Raw genomic sequence first — 26390 nt, forward strand, 5'->3', positions numbered from 1 at the left:
GAAAGTCATTGGTAGCTTGATGGAGATGGCATTGAATCTATAAATTACTTTTGACAGTAGTGTCATTTTCATGATACTGATTCTTCCTAACCATGATCATGGAATGTTTCTCCATCTGTTTGTGGCCTCTCTTATTTTCTTGAGCAGTGGTTTGTAGTTCTCCTTGAAGAGGAACTTTACATCCTTTGCTACTTGTATTCCTAGGTATTTTATTCTCTTTGTGGCAATTGTGAATGGGAGTTTGCTCATGATTTGGCTCTCTGTTAGTCTGTTATTGATGTATAGAAATGCTTGTGGTTTCTGCACATTGATTTTGTATGCTGAAAGTTTGCTGAAGTTACTTATCAGTTTAAGGAGATTTTGGGCTGAGATGATAGGGTCTTCTAAAGATACAATCATGTCATCTGCAGATAAAGACAGTTTGACTTCCTCTTTTCCTAATTGAATATAATTTATTTCTTTTTCTTTCCTGATTGCTCTGGCTAGAACTTCCAATACTATATTGAATAGGAGTGGTGAAAAAGGGCATCCTTGTCTAGTGCCAGATTTCAAAGGGAATGCTTACAGTTTTTGTCCTTTCAGTATGGTATTGGCTGTAGGTTTGTGGTAAATAGCTTTTATTGTCTTAAGATATGTTCCTTTGATACCTAGTTTATTGAGAGTTTTTAGCATAAAGCACTGTTGAATTTTGTCAAAGGCCTTATCTGCATCTATTGAGATAATCAGGTGATTTTTATTTTTGGTTTTGTTTATGTGGTGGATTATGTTTATAGACTTGCATATGGTGAACCAGCCTTGTATCTCTGGAATGAAGCCTACTTGATCATGATGGATAAGCTTTTTGATTTGCTGTTGCAATTGGATTGCCAGTATTTCATTGAAGATTTTTGCATCTATGTTCATCATGAATACTGGCGTGAAGTTTTCGTTTTTTGTTGAGTCTCTGCTGCGTTTGGTATCAGGATGATGTTGGTCTCATAAAATTATTTGGGAAGGATTCTCTCTTTTGTATTGTTTGGAATAGTTTCAGAAGGAATGGTACCAGCCCCTCTTTTTATGTCTGCTAGAATTCAGCTGTGAACCCATCTGGACCTGGACATTTTTTGGTTGATACGCTATTAATTGCTGCCTCAACTTCAGCCCTTGTTATTGGTCTATTCAAGGTTTCAGCTTCTTCCTGGTTTAGGTTTGGGAGGGTGAAGGTATCCAGGAATTTATCCATTTCTTCAAGGTTTACTGATATATGTACATAGAGTTGTTTGTAGTAATCTCTGACTATAGTTTCTGTTTCTGTGGAATCAATGGTGATATACCCTTTATTGTTTTTTATTGCATCTACTTGATTCTTCTTCCTTTTCTATTAATCTGGCTAGTGGCCTATTTTGTTGATCTTTTCAAAAAAATAGCTCCTGGATTTATTGTGTTTTTTTTTTTTTGAAGGGCTTTTTGTGTCTCTGTCTCCTTCAGTTCTGCTATGATCTTAGTTATTTCTTGTCCTCTGCTAGCTTTTGAGTTTTTTTGATCTTGCTCCTCAACCTCTTTCAATTTTGATGATAGGATGTCGATTTTAGATCTTTCCTTGCTTCTCATGTGGGCATTTATTGCTATAAATTTCCCTCTAGACACTGCTTTAAATGTGTCTCAGAAATTCTGATACGTTCTATCTTCATTCTCATTGGTTTCAAAGAACATCTTTATTTCTGCCTTCATTGCATTTTTTATCCAGTAGACACTCAGAAGCTAGTTGTTCAGTTTCCATGAAGCTGTGTGATTCTGAGTTAGTTTCTTAATTCTGAGTTCTAATTTGATTGCCCTGTGGTCTGAGAGACTGTTTGTTATGATTTCTGTTCTTTTGCATTTGCTGAGGAGTGATTTACTTCCAATTATATGGTCAGTTTTAGAGTAGGTGCAATGTGGTGCTGAGAAGAATGTATATTCTGTGGATTTGGGGTGGAGATTTCTGTAGATATTTATTAGGTTTGCTTGGTCCAGATCTGAGTTCAAGTCCTGGATATCATTGTTAATTTTCTGTCTTGTTGATCTGTCTAATATTGACAGTGGAGTGTTAAAGTATCCCACTATTATTGTGTGTGAGTCTAAGTCTCTTTGTAGGTCATTAAGAACTTGCTTTATGTACCTGGGTGCTCCTGTATTAGGCGTATATATATTTAGGATCGTTAGCTCTTCTTGATGCATTGATCTTTTTACCAATATATAATGATCTTCTTTGTCTCTTTTGATCTTTGTTGGTTTAAAGTCCATTTTTATCAGAGACTAGGGCTGCAACTCCTGCTTTTTTTTTGCTCTCTATTTGCTTGATAAATCTTCCTCCATCCCTTTATTTTGAGCCTATGTGTGTCCTTGCATGTGAGATGGGTTTCCTGGATATAGCACACTGATGAGTTTTGACTTTTTATCCAATTTGCCAGTCCGTGTCTTTTGATTGGGGCATTAAGCCCATTTACATTTAAGGTAAATATTGTTATGTGAGAATTTGATCCTGCCATTTTGATGCTAGGTGGATGTTTTGCCTGTTAGCTGATGCATTTTTTTGCATTGTGTCAATGGTCTTTACCATTTGGTACATTTTTGGAGTGGCTGGTACTGGTGTTCCTTTCCTTGTTTAGTGCTTCTTTCAGGAGCTCTTGTAAAGCAGGCCTGGTAGTGATGAAATCTCTCAGCAATTGCTTGTCCATTAAGGATTTTATTTCTCCCTGGCTTATGAAGCTTAGTTTGGCTGAATATGAAATTCTAGGTGGAAAGTTCTTTTCTTTAAGGATATTGAATATTAGTCCCCATTCTCTTCTGGCTTGTAGGGTTTCTGCTGAGAGATCCACTATGAGTCTGATGGGCTTCCCTTTGTGGATAACCTGACCTGTTTTTCTGGCTGCTCTTAGCATTTTTTCCTTCATTTCAACCCTGGTGAAACTGATGATTATGTGCCTTGGGGTTGCTCTTCTTGAGAAATATCTTTGTGGTGGTCTCTGTATTTCCTGGACTTGAATGGTGGCCTGGCTTGCTAGGTTGGGGAAGTTCTCCTGAATAATACCCTGAAGAGTGTTTTGCAGCTTAGGTCATTCTCTCCATCACATTCAGGTACACCTGTCAAACGTAGATTAGGTCTTTTCACATAATCCCATATTTCTTGAAGGCTTTATGCATTTCTTTTCACTCTTTTTTCTCTAATTTTGCCTTTTCATTTTATTTCATTGAGTTGATCTTCAATCTGTGAAATCCTTTCTTCTGCTTGGGCATTTCTGTTATTGAAACTTGCATATGCTTTGCGAAGTTCTTGTGCTGTGTTTTTCAGCTCCATAAAGTCATTTATATTCTACTCTAAGCTGTTTATTCTTGTTAGCATCTCAACTAACCTTTTTTCTAGGTTCTTAGTTTCTTTGCATTGGGTTAGCACACGTTCTTTTAGCTCTGAGAAATTTGTTATTACCCACCTTCTGAAGCCTGTTTCTGTCAATCCATCAGATTCATTCTCCATCCATGTTTGATCCCTAGCTGGTGAGGAGTTGTGATCCTTTGGATGAGGAGAGGTGTTCTGGGTTTTGGTGTTTTCATCCTTTTCGTGCTGGTTTCTTCCCATCTTAGTGGCTTTAGCTACCAGTGGTCTTTGTAGTTGGTGACTTTCAGATGTGGTCTCTGAGTGGATGTCTTTTTTGCTTATGATGAAGTTATTTCTTTCTGTTTCTTAGTTTTCCTTCTAACAGCCAGGCCCCTCTGCTAAGGGACTGCTGAAGGTCCACTTGAGAACTTGCTTGCCTGGGGATCACCTGCAGAGGGTTGCAGAACAGTAAGAGTTGCTGCCGGGTTCTTCTTCTGTTACCTTCGTCCCAGAAGGATACCTGCCAAATGTTGGCCTGAGCTCTCCTTTATGAGGTGTCTCTTTGGGTATACAGGGGTCCGGGAGCTGCTTGAGGAGATTGTCTGTCCCTTATAGGAGCTCAAGTGCTGTGCTGGGAGCTCCGTTGTTCTGTGCAGAGATGCTGGGCAGGTACTTTTAAGTCTGCTGCGGTGGAACTCACAACCTCCTCTTTTCCCTGGTGCTCTGTCCTAGGAAGGTTGGCTTTATTTATAAGTTCCTGTCATGCTGCTGCCTTTTTTCATAGATGCCCTGCTCCGAACAGAGTAGTCTAGTCACAGTCTGTCAGCAGAGGTGTTGCTGAGGTGCAGCAGGCTCTGTCCAGCTGCTGTGTGGTAGTGGCAGACTGCCTAGGTAGTGGTGGTTGTCCTTTCCCAACTGCACCATCCTGGGTCCAGCTGCACTTGCTGGGAAACTATCAATCCAGAGTGTTTCAGATTGCTTGTGTTATGGGGGTGGTACCCAGTGAGCCAGATTGTCTGGCTCCCTATCTCTGCCTCCTCCCTTTCAGTTGAGGCTTTTTTCTGTTCTCCATTTGCTTGGTAAATCTTCTTCCATACCTTTATTTTGAGTCTATGTGTGTCTTTATATGTGAGATGGGTTTCCTGAATACAGCACACAATGTGTCTTGACTTTTTGTCCAGCTTGCCAGTCTCTGTCTTTTGTTTGGGGCGTTTAGTCCATTTACATTCAATGCAAATATTGTTATGTGTGAATTTGATCCTGCCATTTTGTTACTGGTTGGTTTTCATTCCTGTTAACTCATTTTCTTCATTGCATTTTTGGTTTTTGCCATTTGGTGTGCTTTTGCAGTGGCTGGCACTTTTTCCTTTCTGTGTTTAGAGTTTCCTTCCGGAGCTCTTGTAGGACAGGCCTGGTGGTGATGAAATCTCTCAGTAATTACTTGTCTATAAAGGATTTTATTTCTCCTTCACTTATGAAGCTTAGTTTGGCTGGACATGAGATTCTGGGTTGAAAGTTCTTTTCTTTAAGGATGTTGAATATTGGCCCCCACTCTCTTCTGGCCTGTGGGGTTTCTGCTGAGAGATCTTCTGTGAGTCTGATTGACTTCCCTCTGTAGGTGACCTGACCTTTATTTCTGGCTGCCCTTAGCATTTTTTCCTTCATTTCCACCTTGGTGAATCTGACAATTATGTGCCTTGGGGTTGCTCTTCTTGAGGAATATCTTTGTGGAGTTCTCTGTGTTTCTTGGATTTGAATGTTGGACTGCCTTGCTAGGCTTGGGAAGTCTCCTGGATAATATCCTGGAGCATGTTTTCCAGCTTGGATTCATTCTCCCTGTCACATTCAGGTACACCGATCATGCGTTGATTAGGTCTTTTCTCATAATCCCATATTTCTTGGAGGCTTTGTTCATTTCTTCGCACTCCCTTTTTCTCTTGTCTTACCTTCTCTTTTTATTTCATTGAGTTGATCTTCAATCTCTGATATCCTTTCTTCTGCTTGATCAATTCAGCTGTTAAAACTTGTGTTTGCTTCACGTAGTTCTCGTGCTGTGTTTTTCAACTCCATCAAGTCTTTTATATTCTTCTCTAAACTGGTTATTTTCATTAGCATTTCATCTAACCTTTTTTCAAGTTATCAGTTTCTTTGCATTGGGTTAGAACATGTTCCTTTAGCTCAGAAGAGATTGTTACTACCCACTTTCTGAAGCCTGTTTCTGTCTGTCTGTTGCACTCTTTCTCGGTCATGTTGTGTTCCTGTGTTGATGAGGAGTTGTGATCCCTTGAAGGAGAAGAAGCAGTCTGATCTTCGATGATTGTATCTTTTTTGCACTGTTTTTTTACCATCTTCGTGGATTTATCTAGCTTTGATGTCAGGGAGCTGCCTGATGACGTCACTTGTCTGCCTCTTGAGGCACTATTGGGTTTCCAGGGACTCTTTCTTGTTTACACTGGGTGGTTAGTCCTGCCTCTACCCCTGACCTGAAGGCACTGCTGGTTGTTTAAGAATGCCATCCCATTGCTACGTAGGCTTCCTGTGTTTTTTGTTAAAACATGAAGCCTAGTCTCACCTCTTTAATGGTGGGTTGTGCCTTTCCTCTCCGGAGCTGGATCATTCAGGGTTTAGCTCAGGTTGAGGCACTGCTTGCATAACCCACTAGAGTTAGTGCTTCAGCCCTCTGGGGTTTGTGGAGGAGGGTAGGGACCCGCCCTGCCACACCGCCTGTCTCCCCGCTTTCAGCTTCCTGTCTCTCCCATCATGGGGGAGGTGCCCACCCAGCTGCTCAGTCTGTTTTCCTGCTTTTCAGCCCCCTTTCTCTCTGGGCAGGGGGAGAGGGCGATAGCTCAGTCCGCAAGCTCTCCCGGCCAGCTTATGGGCTTATGCGTTTGCTTTGGTCTGTGTGACAATCCCAGACACTGTCCTGGATTAATAGTCAACTCTGTGCTTGTAATTTCCAGTGCTTGACTGGTGAATATCCCGTTTTGTGGATTGCTGAGGCTTTCGGGGAAGTGCTCTATCTGGACCGGGTTGCTGGAGGGGGAGCCTCCAACTCACTGGTGAGATGCACTTTCTGGGTGAAGGAGCACTGCTCCCCACCTCAGTCTACCTTGTCTGGGCTTTGCTCACCATCTGACCAGACCTGTTGAAATGTACCTGGTACCTCAGTTGGAGCTAGGAGATCTCTCGATTTCTAAGTCTCTCTCACTAGGTGTTGTGCACCGGAGTTGTTTCTATTCGACCATCTTTGACTAAGATATTTTGACTGAGGATCAGCGTCCCAGTTTGCTTATATGGCTTGATTGTCAGGCTTCATCTGTAATCTGTCTCATGGACAGTCATTAGCCTGCTACACAGGCCTCTCTACAGGGCTTCTGACAGTAAGACAGGTTGCTTCTCCCAGAATCAGGGCTCAGAAAGAGATAGAAAAAATGAGGGAAAGAGAGAGAGAGAGAGAGAGAGAGAGAGAGAATATGAATGAGAATGATCAATCATGGCTCATGGAAAGATGTGGAAAATGATAAATTGAAGGAACAAGAGAAGGTGAGAAAGAAAATATTCACAAGATAAAATTTGCAGTACCTTTGCAACCTAATATCAGAGTGATATCCCATCCTATTAGCCATATTTCATTCATTTAGAGGTTCAGGTAACACTCAAGGGGAAGAGTAACAGCAAAAAGTCTTGGATACCCGGAGGTGAGCCTCACTGGGTCCATCTTAGATGGCTACCTATGAGAGACTGGAAGGAATTATTGTTAATTTTTTCCTTAGGTGTGATAATAATATTGTGGTGTTAAAATATTTATCATTTATTGATATATACTAAAATACTTATGGATGAAATAATATTAAATGTTTGCTTCAAAGTAATCCAGTAGGAAGTGGCAAAGTGGATGGGGGTATAAATCAAACAAATAGGGCCAAGAACTGATGAACATTGAAGCTGGATATTGAGGATTAATTCTATTATTCCTTTTAAGTTTATATTAGCTTGAAATTTTTTTAAGAAAATTTTTTTTTAATAAAAATATTTTAGTTTCCATCTACTGGATTTCTGTGTTAAATATACAGTAGATGTTATCTGCGTCAAAGAAAAACAAGCTTATTTAATATGTCCCCTTAACTTCAATAGTAGTAAAATCTACATGCCATGATTTTATAATTGATCTTTACTTTGCTTTATATTTATCAATCAATGCTGAGTCCAGAAATTTATAATATTTCAGCCTGTTTATATTAAGGTCTAATCTGTTTAAATAAAAGTTCTGCAGCTGTCAGAGCAACTTGAGATGACTACCCTATATTAAAAGTCTCATAAGGGTGAATACTCAGAGGAATGTCATCTGAGAAGAAAATTCACCAAGTGGTGTTATAGTTATTCCCCAAAGTAATTATAAATTTAATTCACATACTAGCAGTTAAAGTTGGCTGCATCCTTTAAAGAAGTTGAGAGAGAACATGTAAAGAATGCCTATTTTAATAACACATATATGGTTAGGGTAGAAAAAGATGCACATTTTGATTCAGTTTATTTGGTAGATAGGATAAGGATGTGGTAGTTTTTAATTTCACATATTTTCCAGCAGAGTATATAAAGTGACCTTTCTCATAACCCAGAGGCACTAATGCTAGAAATATTAGATTAATAAATGAAGTATAAGACATAAAAATATGAGACAAGGTACCTGCTCTCAAAATATATTAACATTTGTCTAAGAAGAACATATTCACAAAAAGACTGTAAATGTCATGGCATACCTGTCAACTTGTGCATCACCATTTTGGCATTTGTCTGTCTTCTTGATATTCCTCAAGTTCTCTATGAAGCCTTCCCTTATCCCTCAACCAGTGGGAATCTCTCTCTTCCATATTCCTCCATTGAACTCCATGTCTGTGTCACACATTTATGTGACAGCATAGTCAGTACCTTTTGTTTTGTGTGTCCTTTTCTAAGAGTATTTTTACTATTTCCTCAGTTCATGAATTAGCCTTTTGAAAGCCTGGGGCAGGTCTGTTACTTTTTGTACTTCTGAAAGACCTTATGAGTTCCCAATACATGCATGTTGAAGGAGTCATGAAATAAAATGATTTACAAAGCTTTGATATTTATTGACTGAGTTTCATTCTGCTGCAGAGTATGGTTCTGTGTAGTTTGCTCAGTGATGTGTATTGAACCATTATGTATGGGCTCTGTTCAGTTTCTTGGGGAAGATGTGTTAGTTGTGAACTTATTTACTTGAAGAGCTCTCTCCTGAGAAATCTTAGAGCCTTTTGGGAGCAACATGGGATTAAAACGTTTTAGGCCTTTCTTCCTCAGTACATTGCAGGTACTTACTGTGTTGTCTCAGTCTAATTGCTGCAATGTTTTCTCTTAAGATCCTGTGTGAATGAACAATTTGAGATGTGATGGTAAAAATGGTTCAGCCTGGTGAGGCAGAGGTGATACTAGAATTGTGTTATCAAAGCGACTTTTAAGTGTTCTTTCAGAATTTTCTGTTAGGTAATTTGTAATAAGTTGAGTTCATTGAGTTCACATGAATTTTTGTTAATTCTTTTTAAAATGATTAACATTTGAATAGTATATGTTCATATAACAATTTTACATTGACTTCATAATTTAAAATGTTTGTTGTATCTGATTCATTTTCTTATGAGATGACATTAAAGCATGCTCAATGAACTTATAGATCTTTTTGAATTCAGAGTCTTAACTGCATGCTTTAGTATCTTCTCAGAAAATGTGTCAATGTCTGAATATGCAGCTGCATTTTAAAAAATAAGTAAATGTGAGATAATAAATGAACATAAATGCTTTGAAAATCTCCTTTAAGAAAAATATTGAACCTGAGCTTTTTGGAAAAATGCGAAGAAGCTTTACCTTTTCCATTTGGTTCATGGTTGGAAAAGGCTTGGAGAGTGGCTGAGAAACTTCCCTGGGGCCAGAAGAACATCAGGCAGAAGCCTCTAGACCAGGGAAGCAAGCTCACTGAGAAGACCCACATTAAAGTCCCCTTGCTATTCTTGATGAGGATGCTCTCCCAAGGTACTCCCTTGGGGGAAGCTTTTCAGCTTCCAGCCTGTGCAGTCTGGTCAGGGAATTACCTAGCATCTTGAAGACCTTCACGTCGTCACATGTCCAGGAAGTGACTTCTGAGGAATTCACACAGAAGAGCTTATTCAGGCACAATAGGGTGTGATTCAGGTTCTTCTCACATGTTGGAAGCCTTTATGGCATCCAGATTATCCTTCCATCAGTGATGGCATACGAACTGCTCGGAAGATGGTACAGCTGCCCTGCATGCTTTGGAACTTTGGGAAACACTTTGACTTTGCTTTTGCCAGCTAACAAGTGTCCCTAGGCCTCCAGGCATGAGGCTGAAATAAAAGCTTAAGGAGAAAACACGGGAGTCCTTCTCTTGCCATTCAGCAAGCACATTACATGAGTTTCACTCCCAGGTAGATCTAATGATGTTCTGGTGAAAGTTCCACTTCTAGAAGAATCTAACAATATTCTGAAGCAAGCTCAATCAGCTTTCTAGTCTAGATTTAGAATTAGAGCTTTCCACTAGCTAAGGATGGTCAGATGCAAATGGAGCTCCTAACCTAAAGTGCTACTTCAAAAATGCTAATAGGCTAACCAGGATTCTAATACATTTATTGAGGCAAGGGAGTATTGCAATTATTTTCTAGCTAATTACATACCTGAACACATTTCATCAATGAAAATCATTACTAATTTACTTTTTGCTAATTAATAGACGTTCTGTGAATGTATTTGTATAAGTCTGAATTGTTGTATAGCTACCCTGAGCACAGATTTTGAATAAAGATACTTTCAAAAATAAGTAACTCTTCACCACCACCATGACCAGTGTAATTATAATACATAACTGTTTGAAAGTACAAGACTGACAATACTACATTTGAATATATGACTTATAAAAGACATTCAGCCAAATGAACAAAGTTATTGCAAGTTAGGGCTTTTGGTAAAGTACTCCGTAGTCTCCTCATCTTGATTAGGTGTCCTTTTCCCCACTATCTTAAGAGCTTAAGTAGGTGCGGATCTAGTGAGCTCTTTGACCCTTGTTCCTTAGGTCCATGATCTGACTAGTACCACACCGCTCAAATGGATCTTATCCAGGTCAGTAAGGACCACTATTAATATATTGCTAAGTCATTGGCCAATTCTTGACTCTTACATTAACCTGTCAGTAGCACATGACGCAATGAAATTTTGACTCAAATGTCATCTCTTTAAGGCCTTTCTCAGCCACCTGATCTAGAGTTGTAAATCCCTGCAGTATCACTTCCCTTCTCACTTCTTTGCCTCTTCTTCTTAGCTGTTATGTGCATTTAATATGCTACAGGTTTTACATATCAGTCCCACTTATTTTCTTTCTCCTCCCAACCAGTGCATGAGTTTCACTAGGGCTGTAATTTCTGTCTGTCTTGGTCATTGTATCCCTGGTGCCTAGAACAATGCATGACACAAAAGAAGTGATCATTATGCATTTGTTTATTGATGGGATGAATAAAAAATGTCATTTGTGGAAACCTAAACCAACATGAGCTTGTGGAAAGCAATGTGGGGGAATGTTTATGTATATCAAGAGGGTTTCAGAAATCTTGTTCATACATTTTTTATTCCAATGAGTGTATATTTAGGAATCTATCATAAGGAAATAATCAGAGACAAGATGCAAATTCTCAGTCCCTTAAGTGTTATCACCACAGGCTACTGGAACACCTCTGACAGCCACAGGAAAGTGTTTACTACTAGCTGAGATGTGACTGCAAACCATTGTCATATTCTCCATCTCTACAGATGCCATGTATTGTTTTGTATTGTGCTGCATATGATAAGATGTTTCACTTCGGTGGCAGTGACATAGAGAGCTTCATTCACAGCCTTTGGGAGTTTACATTTATACAATTTTACAAAAGCAATTTTTAAATCTGTAACAAAAGACTTACACATATTCAAATCATTAACAAACAGATCCCACTTAGAATTAATCATAAAGCAATACTCATACAGGCAATAATTTACATATAACGATAGTCATCATATAATTATTGATAATGGTTTAAAGTTGAAAAATCTTCAATGTTCCAAACTTACATACTGTATTTATCCAATGGAATATTTTGTTTCATAGACTAATCTGCAAAATGTTCTTGTTAAGTGAAAAATCACATTTTTTTTCTTTTTTTTTTTTGAGAGCATAACTCCAAATCATCTTTTATTAATGTAAAAATGGCCAATTTGGCAAAAGACACACTGGGGAAAGGGTCACTATGGCCCAGGACACAGGACAGAGAGGTGCCAGGCCTGAGCCCCTGCAAGGGGAGAAGGAGGCTCCCAGCAAAGTGGGAGAAGCGCGTGGTGGGGCCACAGAAAGTTCCGCTGGGCAGCACTGTTGGCAGGTCATGGGTGGGACTCATGGGGAGCTGGCTGCTAACTCTTGTTGTTGGGGGAACGTAGTTAGTGCTGCCACCTGGAGTGAGAGTCGCCCCTTGGTTCCTGGAGGGCACCCACCAAGGAACACAAGACAGGAAGCCGAGGATGGTTAGTGCAACTCGGGTTGAAGGCCAGGGAGAAGCGGCTGCTCTGCAGTGGCCAGGAAAGGTCCAGACGCCGAGACCAGGGCGCTTCCTGTTACCGTTCTGTGCGGGCGTTCCGCTTTGTCTCTGGCAGGCACTCTCCGACCAGGGCCCCGGCCATGTCTTCAGCGCTCCATGGCGCTCTTGCTGCCAGAATAGGTGGGCCGGATCTCTTTGCCCATCTCCTCGATGACCGACATCAGGTCCTTGTATGTGTTCTGGGAGCCCTGGGCACCGGGTGGTTTTATCGCCTGCACATAACCCGTGGAAGGTGGTCCAGAGTCCTTCAACAGCGGGCTGACAGGGCAGCGGCTCCCGGCACTGAGCCGGATGGCGACCGGACGCTTCGTGACCGCGCCCACCTCACGGGCCAGCAAACTGGGTCTCGGTGAGGGTGGGCGGCAGGCCCAGGATTGCAGAACCCAGCCCATCTTCATTTCGAGAGATCTCGACCACCAGGAGGGCAAGCAGGGGTGGAGCTGGACCCTCACCTGTAGGGGCCAGGGTGCACAGCCCAGGGGTGTTGGAGCCGGGGGTGAAAAGTCACTTTTCTAAACAATGAATCCAATTTTATATTAACAATATACATCTTTTTATAAATATATGTGCAGACAAAGGGGATGAAATCAATAAGTTAAAATGTTATCTGTGGAATTTGACGTGTGTGATTTTCCTCACTAGAATATTAAGGTAGAATGGGACAAAGTCAGGTTCTGGATTGAAAATCTCCAGGTTTCCTTGCCTGGCGTTTTACATTTGCACAACACTTTGCATGCCACCTTCTGTCGGTCGAGGTTGGCAGGTAAATTATCATTATCTCCAGTCCTTACATAGGAGATAATATAGACCCAGAGAGGTTAAGTGACTTGCCCAAGGTAACCCAGTTAGCAATAGAGCTAAGATAAAAAATTCCCATCTCTTCCAGTCACATGCTTTCCCCCACATTGCTCTAAACTATTGTGCTAAAAAATTAGAAAAGAGAAAGACAGTGACTGTGTTCTCCTGAAAGCTATTTGAGTGTGCTTCTATTAGTGCCAGACAGCTTTGAAGTCATTGATTGCCCCTGCGAGATGATGAGATTGTGCTGTACGGAACTTGGCCATCGTTACCATGTGATTTTCAATTAAGAAGCAAATCAAAAGTATCCCAGTGTCATGGTCATAACCTGAAGGATTCAGACAAGCTACCAGCTGCATACAAATCAGGGAGGACCAATCATTTGTCTGTGTGTGCTGAGTGTCATTTTTCAGAAGAAATGTTCTTTCACATTTGCAGCCAAGCAATTTTATTTTTCATACTACGGATGTTGTCATTTGTGAATTAGGTCTTTAACTTATTTTTGACTCTTTGGAAAACTTATTCCACAATATTCATTGAATAATCACTGCAATGATACAGAATGTGAAAGTGTACTGTTGAGAACTGAAAAACTTTGAGAAGTGCATTAAGAAGGCTGCTGGGGAAAGTATAAAAAGCTGTGGACTTAAAGATCTGGGATCAATACAGCCAAGCTGATGGTCCAACTGTCTAACCTTCAGCAAGTAACAAACCCTAAACTTCGCAATTCATAAGCCAGTGCTATTAATCTCTATCTCGTAAAGTAGCGAAGATTAAAATAACTCATGACAAAGTGTCTAGTCCTATAATAAAGTATACATTTGCTGAATACTTTTTTCTTTCAATACAGTGATATGGAAATAGTATCCTCTAAGTTGACATTAGCTGGAATCTTTTAGGGGACCTCGAAAGCACCTTACTGTGAGAAAGGGTGACTTGATGAAGGAAATGTGATTGGTGCTATGTGATGTACCATTATGAATTGGCCACTAAAGAGGACGTGAAGGAAGCACGTGAAAAATGTTGAAAGCATGCCTGCTAATGGCAGCTTTAGGTGTCATTGTTGATCTTAATACAAAAGGTAAAAAGTAATCTTTCTCAGGTATAGTGTAGGGAAAATGAAAAGGACATACCTACCTCATACTATTTTTTTTTTAAATATCTTAATTGTGAAGCAAGCTGCAACTGTCAGAAAACAGAATTGACTTGATTGTCAATTTTATTGACAATAGCTTTATCTTGTTAGCACAAGTAACCCAAAGTAGTATGTGAATGCTTGAAGTCAAGCAAGATCTGAGTTGATATTAAGCACTTTTTTGTTATCTCTTGGTACATTTTTTACTGACCTATATAACATTTATTTATTTTAGTAATATGTTATTATAAGATATGGTTTTTATTGTCCATTTTTTACTTCATCATCAATTGGATATAAATTCTATATATGTGGATCTCAGTTTCACCTTTTAAAATTTTTTACGAATTCAGTCATTATTTCAAGCTGTTTTTTATCCTGTTATTGATGTCTCTAGGTCCCAAACACTTAGCCTTTTATTTTTAAGTGATGCACTTGACATAATTTAGTTTTAGGGTCTCCCCTGGTGTCATGAATAAAATAATTTGATGACCATGATGTCATGCTCAGTAATCATTCATGAATCCTCCCTTAGGACATCTAGAAACTTTCATCCAAAAATCAAAGAAGACAAGTGATTATCAATTTCTCAGAACGAATTCACTTTTATTATTAATGCTAATGTCACAGCACATAAAGATGCTTCTTGTGGTTAAGTTTGAAGATGCAGAAATCCTTGTCAAGTTGCTGAGCCAGTGATGTACTGTGATCATTTGCTCTTTGTCTTTGTTCTCATTGCTTTGCGTGCTGGCTACTTGGCAGGGTGTATCCATCTGAGGTGTTTCTTTGTAGAGTATATGGCCTGGCTCTGTGTTCTAGGTTCATTCGCTCACTCATTCATTTAACAAAAAGCTGTTGGGTGCCTACTATATACTAGGCACAGTTTTCTGAACTGCAGAAATGAAACAAATAAAAAATCCATAGCTTTATGGAGCTTATATTCTAGTAAGAGTGACTAAAAGTTAGCAAGTAAAATAGACAGGATATTAACAAAGGTGTCGAAGTTAGTGTTGCCAAACCAATAAATACAGCCATATAAAAGACTTGCCTCAAAAAGTTAAAGATAAAATGTTTGAAAATTCTCAAGCAAAACAAATATTTTCATGTCAAAATTCTACCACTGTCGACATGTTGAAACATGATGCTGTTCTAGTTGGTACCCAGATGGCATGGTTTAGGACTGGTCACAAGTGAAATATCTTAAGTATTTATGGGGACAACCTTGGTTTTAGTCACTATCATTTTGTACATAGTGTATAATAAAGCAAGCTCTTTTTCTGTGGCTCCAATTGACCTTCTACAGAGCTGTTCCAAAAATATTCGAGTAGTGGAAGTTTCATTAGAAAAAGCATGTGACATCATCTTAAAAGCTGACCACGTTTCAGGGTATTTGGACATTTGTTTAAAACAACGAAATTTATATCTATCATATGGTATTATCATAGAATCAATGTTATCAAATATCAATCTCATGATATCAGCCCTATCCAGCAGATGGTATTACGGGGGCAGTGTTTTTTCTAAGCTCATAGTCAGCAACGTAAATATTGCCAATATTCTAAGGGCTTGGGAAAATTGATATTAGATGAGGCTAAGAAGCGTGGGTTGAACTATAAAAATGTCTTGTTTATAACAATGTCCCGTAACAGGACCTGGCCTTGACTCACTTGGAATGTCTGGGTGGACATCAGAACAAATTGCACTATTAGAATTTGATAAAAAGCCTCATTTGCTGCTTACATTTGAACATTACCCAGATGACTAGAAAATAATGTGGAAAAATATCCAACTCTCTGCTTTTGCAATATCTCCCAGTGAATATCATTATGGATGGGTAAGCATTTCAGGAACAAATACTGGCAGTTAGAAATACTGTGTCCTATAAGTCATTTGAGCTATTTGTGGGAGGTGTGAGTAAAAAATTCAGGTTTTGTTCAGAAGGCGGAAGGGTTAACAGATGGGTAGGTAAATAACACACCCAGCTGCACACTCCAAATTAAAATTGAAGCCTTCACACATTGTGTTTGCATATGCTACTCACAGTTGCTTTGGAATATAATAAATTGTTCTGCAGGGTCAGCATAACAATCTAGTTGGCACAATTTGGACTTAGTTGTATTAATTATGTGTTTGTTGCTCATGTGAATAGGGCTTTACTATTACTGGGTAAACACCAGTACTTGAGTTTTTTCTTCACAGCATACATGTATATGCTTTGAACATATATATATATATTTTTAAATTGCATTTTAGATTTTGGCTTTGAATATATATATGTATATATATATATACATATCCCAACAGAGGAGCTCATTCAAGAATGTGTGCAGCAAAATAATACTGCAGCTGCATTTAGAAAACATGACAGGAAAGGTAATCACCTAACTCAGAACTTAAAAAAAGCCCAAGTTTTTTCATTTGTCGTTTATTATATAGATATATATTACATATAATATCTATAATATATAGATATATAGATCTATATATAATATATATTATATATTATATTCTATATATTTTATATATCTGTAATATATAGATATATAATACATTATATAATAGATATATATCTATATATTGTATATCTATATTTTATAGATATATAAAATATCTATATTATATATAATTATATATCTATATTATATATAGATCTATATATTATATATAGATATATGTAATATATATATAGATATATATTATATATATTATATAATGTATATCTTGAACCTTTCAATAGTGTCTGAAGAATACATAAAACCACATATTCTGATTCCAAGGAATTAAAGACATTTTGTATGCCCTTGACTATATTTACTAATACCATTCTTGTTCTGTTGCTATTTGTTATGTAACAGATTAAATATATGATTTAGCCACCGTGTATGTTTCTGACTTAAAAAAGAGTGTGAACAACGTCATGTGATGGTGCTTTGCTGCTTTGAGTGTTGAGCATTTTCTGCTGGTTCTTCCTCTCTTTCACAGTGTTTTTGGGCACTAAAGTAAAATTCTGACTGAGTTCATGTTGCTGACAATAGCCTCTAATTCTTTTGTTATGTCTCTCACACTTGGGATTGTAACGAGTATTTTGAGGTTTTTAACGGTGCCACTATTGAGAATTAGTTTCAGGGCCAAGACAGAGGGTTGAGAGCTGTTAAATTCCAGAGCTACAAAGAACCAGCATTAATGAAGTTGTCGCCAGTTGCAATATTACTAAATTTTATCTAATAGACTATGTTTTCCCAGTGTTTCCAAATGATGGTCCTTGCACAGTTTTATAACACTTGGAATGAACTTTATACTCACTGCCCGGGACAGCCAGGTGAGCCACTGTGTGCAGAGTAGAATGAGGTACTACAGTTGACTGTCACACGTGCTGTGATTTCCTCTGGAAAGGGTGGCTTCCTAGTTGCACAAACTGACATATTGTGTCACACAAAATTATAATGTCTTCCTTCTGTAGCCAAGTACATGCTTGTCACCTCTAAACCTGTTAAAATCTGTATTTATGTAGGGTGTTCAGTTTTACTTTTTGCTTTGTAATGTGTCTCAGATGTATAGAGCTGTAAAACAAGGTTCCAGTGTATCCATTGGTAATTTTTATTTTCCATCTGTTGAAGCCATTTGAAGAGGCTGATGGTCTCTTACTAGCTCAAACTCACAGCTCAGAAAATAATAGTTTATAACATTCCCATGGTGCTTTTTAGAGTCATTTTTTTTTTTCTTGGCACTTAATTTTTTTTCCTTCTCTGGGTGACAGTTTTTTACTTCCAGCATACGACTGTAGGTGTTTGGCTGTCTCTTTTTTAGATTTAGTACCACACACTGTGTTCCACTGCTACAACATGTGTATACAATAAATTTTCTTGTAAACTGAGGATTTCAAGGCTAGAATTCTGTCAAGCTTATATTTTCAGAGCTCTTGAAATATTTTCCACTTAGCAACCTCTTTGCATTACTTGGAAAGCTTTTATGGGGCTTGTCAGTCAAAAGGATGACTCTAACCAAAGAAAGAACAATTCAGAGAATGATTTTTAGAATTAGTATAAGCTTCGTAGGTTATTCAGTGGCTGTAACAATTTGCATTGGAAGTGTTCAAAAGGCAAATATTTTGCCTCCGTTTACGTCGTATATACTAAGGGAGATAATTGCTTATGACATATCCACATTTTGTCTGTTTTCTAAAACTCAATGTTATAGTTTTTATTTACCCCATTTTGAGCTGATATTTACAGGAACAGAATATGAAACATGGATTAGTGATGATAAGATGACATCAAGATGTATGAGTACAGATATATATATATATATATATATATATATATATACACAAATCCTGCTCTGAGTCATTGTGTGTGTGGGGGCAGGTGGGGGGGTTTCTGACGGAAAGACTGAAGTGAGAACAATGTTTTCAAAGATAAATATTTCTCTATCTGTGTTTCAGAATTACTTGGGACACCTTCTATATTGACACTGGCTTGCCCAGAATACAGGAGCACATACCGCTGATCCTATCAGTAGTTATGGGAACAATATTAATTTATGAAGGTTTCCAATGACCCATATGTACTGTTTGGCCAACAGTGAGAGAGAAAGAGACGGGGAGGGCGTGTGTGTGTGTGTGTGTGTGAAAGAGAAAGAGAGACAGAGAATACAGCATTCCTGGCTGCACTTGACCAGGGTAATGGTGGCTCTGAAAGGAGTATCCAGACCTGGCATTATACCTGAAATGATGCCTGACTAAAAATAAGGTCTGGGACAGGATTCAGTGTTGTCCCCGGACGTTTAAATTGCAACTTAGTTTTTTTCTTTGTCCCCATTCTGATTAAAAGATTCCTACAGTGCAAGTACCCCATTCATATCCACCTTGGGTATTTAATATAAGTAGCTGTCTACCATCATCTCAATCCTGAATTGTCATTTGGAAGCTTGTCAGTGATAATGGCTAATATTTACAAAACACATTTTGAATGACAGGGATGGCTCTAGATCATTTATATGCATTATTTTATTTCATTGTCTTAATTATCTTTGAGTTTCCCACAAGGAACTTTTTTTAAAGGTCTCAGAGCCAGTAATTGGCAGAATATGGAATTAATGTCATGACTGTCTCCATGAACTTTTTATTTAGACCACGGCCCTACTGTTCCTAAGATGTGAAGTGTGTTTTAATTTTAATCAATTTCTCTTTTGTCAGACTGAAGTCTTGCTGCTGAGCCTATGTTGATTAAATATTTTCTAGCCCTGAAGAAATCAGGAGTGACTATTTCCCTGGAATTTTGAGTATTAACCATTGTACACCCATGTCTTGAGCTCCCATCACGTCCTCTTACACCGCAAGTTGATGCTAATCTATGTTACTCCATGCTTTTCCTTCCTTGATCATCAGTGTTAGCCCCACTCCAATCGATTTCCCTCACAAGTCACGTTTCTATATCTATGCTCACACACATGAGAGCCAACAAATATGTCATTTGTGTAATACAATTTATTTAGCATTCCAAAGGAAAACCCATGGATGCACCTGTGGTATTGTTTATATTCTAACTCAGAAAATACCAATTATAATCTTTTTTTTGTATATGAGTTATCCTTTCATAAATTCTAAGACAATTTTAGATGAGACAGTGAATGCTTCACTGTCCAACCTATTTTGACTCCAAAAGCCTCGAGTTTTCCATGTTTATTTTAACTAATAGAGGTATTTATCTGCAATACTGTCTCACTTCTTTTATTTGGAAAAACCATTCACAGGTGATAAAGAACAATTACTAAATATTTGGCTAGTCACATACATACATGTTTCTTATTTCGGGGACATATATTACTCTGGTGACAGGGTGTCATTGTGGCCAGTCCTCTTGTCTCTCACATCTTACTGAAAGTAGATTGCTATGGTTCTGTTGAAATATCTCACATTCCTTTTACCTTTATTTTCTGGGAGAGAGCAGAATTCCTGAAAGTACATTTCATAGACCACCAGCAGAGGTGCCTGAGGGAAGATGTGCCGTGTTGATATATGCAGACATTCTTGTATAATATATCCACAGCCTTCTTAGAGATTCTCAGTGAACTTTAATGTTTTCAAGGCTCTGAGAAGTCCTGATGAAATAAATCTCTTCACTGTTCGGTATACTTCTGTTTGGTCACAGAATTATCTTTTCATATAATAAATGTTATCCTGTAGAACTGAGGTTGTATATAGCGTATTTTGATAAGATAACTGCTATTCTAGAAACTTCATATTAATTGGATAAAGTCTCTAGGTTCTTCTAAATGACTGGGACAAGAGTAGGAAAAAGGCTATGAGTTTTACATCAATAAAACTACTGTTAGTGCTACTCGGTATGTCAAATATGAAACTTTTATAGTTTTCAAAATTTAAAAAGACCACGTGGATTCCATTTCCGCCAAAGAGAATTATAATTGAAAAATTAATTTTACTGGAGATTAAATTGATTCTGGGAAATCTTGGTTTGATACTTCCATCCTAGAGCACTTACAGGACGTGCATAGAAACCTGCACAGTTGCAAGTAGAGTGCACCTACCAGTCGATGGCCTTCATTCGAGTGAGAAACAGTCCTGTGTACCCTTGGTATTTGATGTCAGCTGTCATTTGAGTCTCCTAGGCTGGTGGTTATCAGGTCAAAGAAGCAATACTGCTATAAGTCATACCCAAATAAGTTGAAGGATTATAAACAGAAATAAATTTTAGTTCACAGGGAAAAATTTGATGAAGCATTAGGAAAATAAAGCTCATAACTATTAAATAATTTGGTTTTTTTCTCCCGCTTTATTAATCTATAGTTTTCTTCTGAGGTAAATCCTGTGATAATTTTAAAAACAGTACTGATTCTTAGTGCTAGTTTAGCTTGTTTATTTAACAGTCAATATTTAAAACCTATTTATAAAACATCTATGTGCCTTGCAAAGAGATATAAGAACAATCAAAACACCATCTCTGCCCTCTCTCATGTAACACATAGTTGCCTAGGAAGACAAATAGGTGTCATTAATCCTTCTGTTGATGTGATATGCATGTGCAAGGTATGGGCAGCACAAAGGAGGGATAATTAACTCTGTCCTACATCTGGAAATTTAAAATATTTAATTGTGAAGGATGAGGAGGACTAAGCCAGGTAAACAAAGGAGAAAGAAACATTTTATGTGTGGAAAGCAACAGGTGCTGAGGCATTGCTGTGCTGCAGAGCAAGGTGTTAAGCGATCATCAAGTACCATAATATTGCTGAAGCCTCAGGAGTGCTGATAGGAGTGAAGGTAGATAACCTGGAGTGGAATTATGAAGGCTATTTCCTGTTAAGCAAAACAGTTTTCACTTTACTGCAGGTGATGAGGGAGCTTCTGATGGGTTTTAAACTTTAAAGACAATCCTGAAGTTTGGTACCCTCTTAGTCTCCCAAATTATAGTCTGTGAACTACTATTTCAGTTATCTATGCCTTCCCAATGTAAAATTGTCTTCTGTTTTTTCCTTCCACGAATGACAACAGCGTAGGAGAGCCGCTTTTCTACTTCTTAAACTTTCAAGTGTGTAATACCATCTTTGCCTTCTTTCTGTTGTGGTAGATCTGCTTGCCCTTCCAATAAATTGATTTGTTAGCATAAATGAGATGGTGATTTGACACACAGGTGATAAACACTAAGAGATGATAAAATATTTCTCACAGGATTTAGGGTCCTTATCTCAAATGTCCTCAGTTTCACTTTCAGAATCTTATTAAACTTGGATGCTAGACCATGCATGAAGGATAATATGTCTTGCTGTTAGTAAAATGAGTGCTGTTTCCGTGGTAATCACCTTAGATTGGCTCAGAACAGCGTACCCACTTCTGTGGCTGCATAGAAAGAACACTGTTGCTTAGCATGACAATGTCAGTGGAATATGCCTTTCTATTAATCTCCAGCCCTGGGATACAAAATTTCCTACATAATGTGGTGATCAGCCATTTCTGTTATGATTTTATGGCAAAGGCCAACTGGCTAATGCTTTAATTATTGAGGAGATATTTTCACAAAGTTACAGCACAGAATTCACTTTAGGAGGATGTTTTTGCGTATCTCAAGGACAACGAGACTGTCTTGGAGAACGCTGGGATGTTTGAGATTTGGGGTAATAGCCATTTAAATTTTTTTTCAAAATTTAAATTGTTTGGGTTATTAAAATATTTATTGAGGAAAGGTGTAAAACAAAACAAGTATTTAAAAACTAGCTATAATCCTACCATCCAGAGAAAACCATTATTAAAATATTTAGTACTTTCCTCTGTTAACGTGCGTATCCATTTCCATGCCAATATTCATATCTTATTCTTGTGATAACGTCTGGTAAAATAAGAAGAATTATACAATTTTTATTGAGCCCAAAATATGTCTAAAGCATTGTTCTAAAATTTCTCTGTGTAATTTCTCATAGATTCCTCAAAAAGCTATTTGTTAGATGTTATTATATTTTACACATGAGGAACTCAGACATGAAAAGATTAAGTGACCTACTACAGTCACACAGCTTGTCAAGTGGTGGAGCCACATTCAAACTCAAGCTTCAAAGCCCAAGCCATTAGGAGCATGCTATGCTTCTATGTATTCACAAGTAAATATAGATAGGGGATAGTAGAACATTTTAAATACATATATTTAAAACTAATGACAATTTTACACTATGGAGTTTTATTCCATTTTTAAATTTAATTCCTCATTGCTAGTAGTTGAAAGTTGCATCTCCCTAGAAATGCTGTATAATGATTTGCTGCCATGGAACTCTGATTGACGTACACAATGGAATACAAATATGTTGCCTAATCTACTATTTTTAATACTGAAATTTGCTTAAAATAAACTTTTATTCTTGTACACTTTCATTATTAACCTGAGAAAAAATTTTGATTTCTTTGTAAAGATATTTAATTAAAATCCTTATACTAGATGGCATTATTCTATTCTCACATAGCTATAAAGAAATCCCTGATACTGGGTAATTTATAAATAAAAGAGGTTTAATTGGTTCATGATTACATAGGCTGTACAGAAAGCATAATGCTTGGCTTCTGCAGGTTGGGGGACCTCAGGAAGATTCCAATCATGACAGAAGGCAAAGGGGAGCAGATACTTCACATGGCTGGAGCAGGAGGAAGAGGTGGGGGGAGGTCCTACATACTTTTACACGATCAGATCTTGTGAAAACTTTCTATTGAGAAACAGCACTAAGGGGATGGTGCTAATGCAGTCATGAGAACCACTCTTCCTGCCCAAACACACACACACAAACAATTCAGTCACCGTCCCACCTCCAACACTGAGGATTACAATTCGACATGACATTTGGAGAGGACACAGATCCAGACTGTATCAGAGACCATAGTTTGATAATAGGTAAAACAGAAACTATGAACTCTAAAAATTTTTAAGTATTCACTTACTATCAACAGATTCATAGAAAGTGCAACTTTAAACAAAACAATATATAATGATACCAATTTTAACATAGCTAATTTATATATATAAGTTCCTAATGGCATATTTCTGGTTACAAAAAAATCACCAAACCTCTAAGGACCGAAACACTGAGATAAATGTGAGCTACATATACATTTAAGATTAATAAAAACAATTAAGATAAATATTTACTGAATTTTTGGGAATTAGTGAGTGACAAAAGTCATAGTGTTAGTGGGTTAAATCAAGGAATAAATGTTTGCAAAGTGAACATTGAAATTAACACCTCTTACTTTTCTTTTTTTGCAGTTAAAAAACAAAAAATAACAAATATAGTGCTCTCACTGTTTTCCCACCACTTTGTTTATTGTCATGCGATTGATGATTATCATAAACTGTACAAACTTTTATTTTACAATCATTTGCATTCTCTCAGTTCATTCATTTTCCAGCCCTCTGTTTTAGTTCAGGAATGTTAACAGATTGCTGGCGGCCAGATCTTATGCCAGAAGTTCAGAGTGAAAGGTAGGACCCCACCCTGGACAGGATGTCATTTTATTGCGGGGCATTCTCAAACACAAACCCACATTCACTCATACTGGGGCAACTTAGACACACCAGTTAACCTACACATCTTTGTGATGTGAGAGGAGATCTGAGTAGCCGGAGAAAACTCATGCAGATAGGGGGAGAATGTGTCAATTCCACACAGAGAGTGACCCTGGTCAGGAATCTATCTTTTTCCTCAACATTATAACAGAATAGCATTGAATGAAATTCCATTATTCAAGGACCTGTTGTACTCAGTTATTTTCATGATTTTTCAATGAGGTTTTTCAGATAACCAAAATTCATTCCAGCATAGTTAAAAGCTTTTGTGCTGCTCTACGACTAACAATACAGATATATTTTGTTTAGCATAGAGAATGCATTTTTAGAAATGGGGGGGAAGTACATGGGCAACACAACATAATGTCTCAGAAGATTCAGTTTCATGCATTTGCAGTTGCTTTTCAGTGTTCTTCAAGTCTTCTGAAGGGATGATATAACCCTGGCTGAAATTTAATCCAGGAACCATTTAAATGATCACTGGTCAGCCAATTATTCTGCCCCACACTACAGCAATTTTCATTATGTTTTTCAAAATGTCTAAGAACTTCCACCATTTCCTAATTTCCCAGGAATCTACTTTTTAGTTCTTGTGCTATTTCCTTGATCTACTGAAAACTTAGCAGCCCAATATATTCTTCAATTGGTTTTCTTTGTGATATATTTAGTATTATCACTTATATTTCTTTTGCCAACCATCAGGCATTAAAAAATTTTCACCTAAACACAAATTGTCAACTAAATCCCCACCTGTCTTTAAGCAGGTGATGGCACTGACAGCAGGGAAAATATGTATTTACAATGTTCTGTAATTGCTATTTTATATGTATATGTAACATGCATACATACATACATATGGTGTTGGTGTGTGATTGCTTACTTGTCAGGAAAATGTTTCAGAAACAAATAGCATTATAATAAAATCAGTAATATTAATCACAATATTTGTTTAATTTGGAAAGGTTGAATAGATTTTAGAGTATTTTCTTATCTTTTAGTCTATGTATGTTTTTCTCTGCAAAATAAAGCTCTCTGTTGTTGAGTCATGAATTTTACAACTCTGAAGCATAAATTATTTGGAGAAATGGTATAATTAAGGAATAGTAAAATAGACCTTATCTGCGAAGTTTGAAGATGTTCGAACCTTGGCATCCCATTTGAAGTATGTATTTAATGATAAGTTTTGAACTTTAACACTAGCCTTTATGAAAAATCTCAAAAGCTGACATACATGTCTTCTTTTGAGAAGTGTCTGTTCATATTCTTCACCCACTTTTTGATGGGGTTGTTTTTTTATTGTACGTTTAAGTTATTTGTAGATTCTGGATATTTCAGATGCATAGATTGCAAACATTTTCTTCCATGCTGTGGTTGCCTGTTCACTGTGGTGATAGTTTCTTTTGCTGTGCAGAAACTCTTTAGTTTAATTAGATCCCATTTGTCAATTTTGCTTTTGTTGCCATTGCTTTTGGTGTTTTAGTCATGAAGTCTTTTCCCATGCCTATGTCCTGAATGGCATTGCCTAGGTTTTATTCTAGAGTTTTTATAGTTTTAGGTCTTACTTTTAAGTCTTTAATCCATTTGGAGTTAATTTTTGTATAAGGTATAAGGAAGGAGTCCAGTTTTCAAGCCTAACATATTACTACTCTGGGGAATGTTCCACATGCTCCTGTGAGAAATGTGTATTCTGCTGCTCTTGGGTGGAATGTTGCATGCATGTCTTTTAGGTTCATTTGGTCTAAATTGTTGTCGAAGTCCAATATATCCTATTTTTTTAGTATGACTATGCATTATTGAAAATGGGGTGTAAAATAATTTATTATTATTGTACTCCTGTCAATTTTTCCATCAAGTTCTGAGAATATTTGCTTTATATATTTAGGTGCTCCAACACTGAATGTGTACATATTTATCATTGCTATATCTTCTTAATGAATTAACTTCTTTATCATTAGATAGTTATTTTCTTTGTCTCTCATTACAGTTTTCAACATAAAGTCTATTTTGTATGTTACAAGCTTAGTTAACCCTGCTCTTTTTTGGTTTCCATTTGTATAGACTATCTTTTTCCACATTTTTGCCTTTAGTCTATGTGTGTCTTCAAAGCTGTAGTGAGTCCTTGTAGTCAGCATGTAGTTTGGCCTTTAAAAAAAAATTATTCAGTCACTCTGTCTTTTAACTGGATAATTATTTTACATTAAAGGTAATTATGGATAGGTGAAGACTTACTGTTTCCATTTCGTTAATTATTTTCTGCCTATTTTCTAAATCCTTTGTTTCTTTCTCTCTTGCTGTATCTTTTGTGGCTTGATTACTTTCAGTGGCCTGCTTTCATTTTTTTTCTCTTTATTCTTTGTATATTTAATATATATATTTTTCTTTGTTGTGATGGGTTTTATGTAAGATAAGTTAGTTAT

The 26390-nt window shown here is 37.4% G+C and overlaps 1 pseudogene; it reads right to left on the bottom strand.

Annotated features, from left to right (window-relative positions):
• Positions 1 to 11998: 11998 nt before the first annotated feature.
• On the bottom strand, positions 11999 to 12483 carry LOC116557291 (annotated as a pseudogene).
• Between the last annotated feature and the right edge of the window lie 13907 nt (positions 12484 to 26390).

The sequence above is a fragment of the Sapajus apella genome, unplaced genomic scaffold (assembly GCF_009761245.1).
Source record: "Sapajus apella isolate SASKATOON/1434 unplaced genomic scaffold, GSC_monkey_1.0 scaffold19, whole genome shotgun sequence".
Taxonomy (NCBI): Eukaryota; Metazoa; Chordata; class Mammalia; order Primates; family Cebidae; genus Sapajus; species Sapajus apella.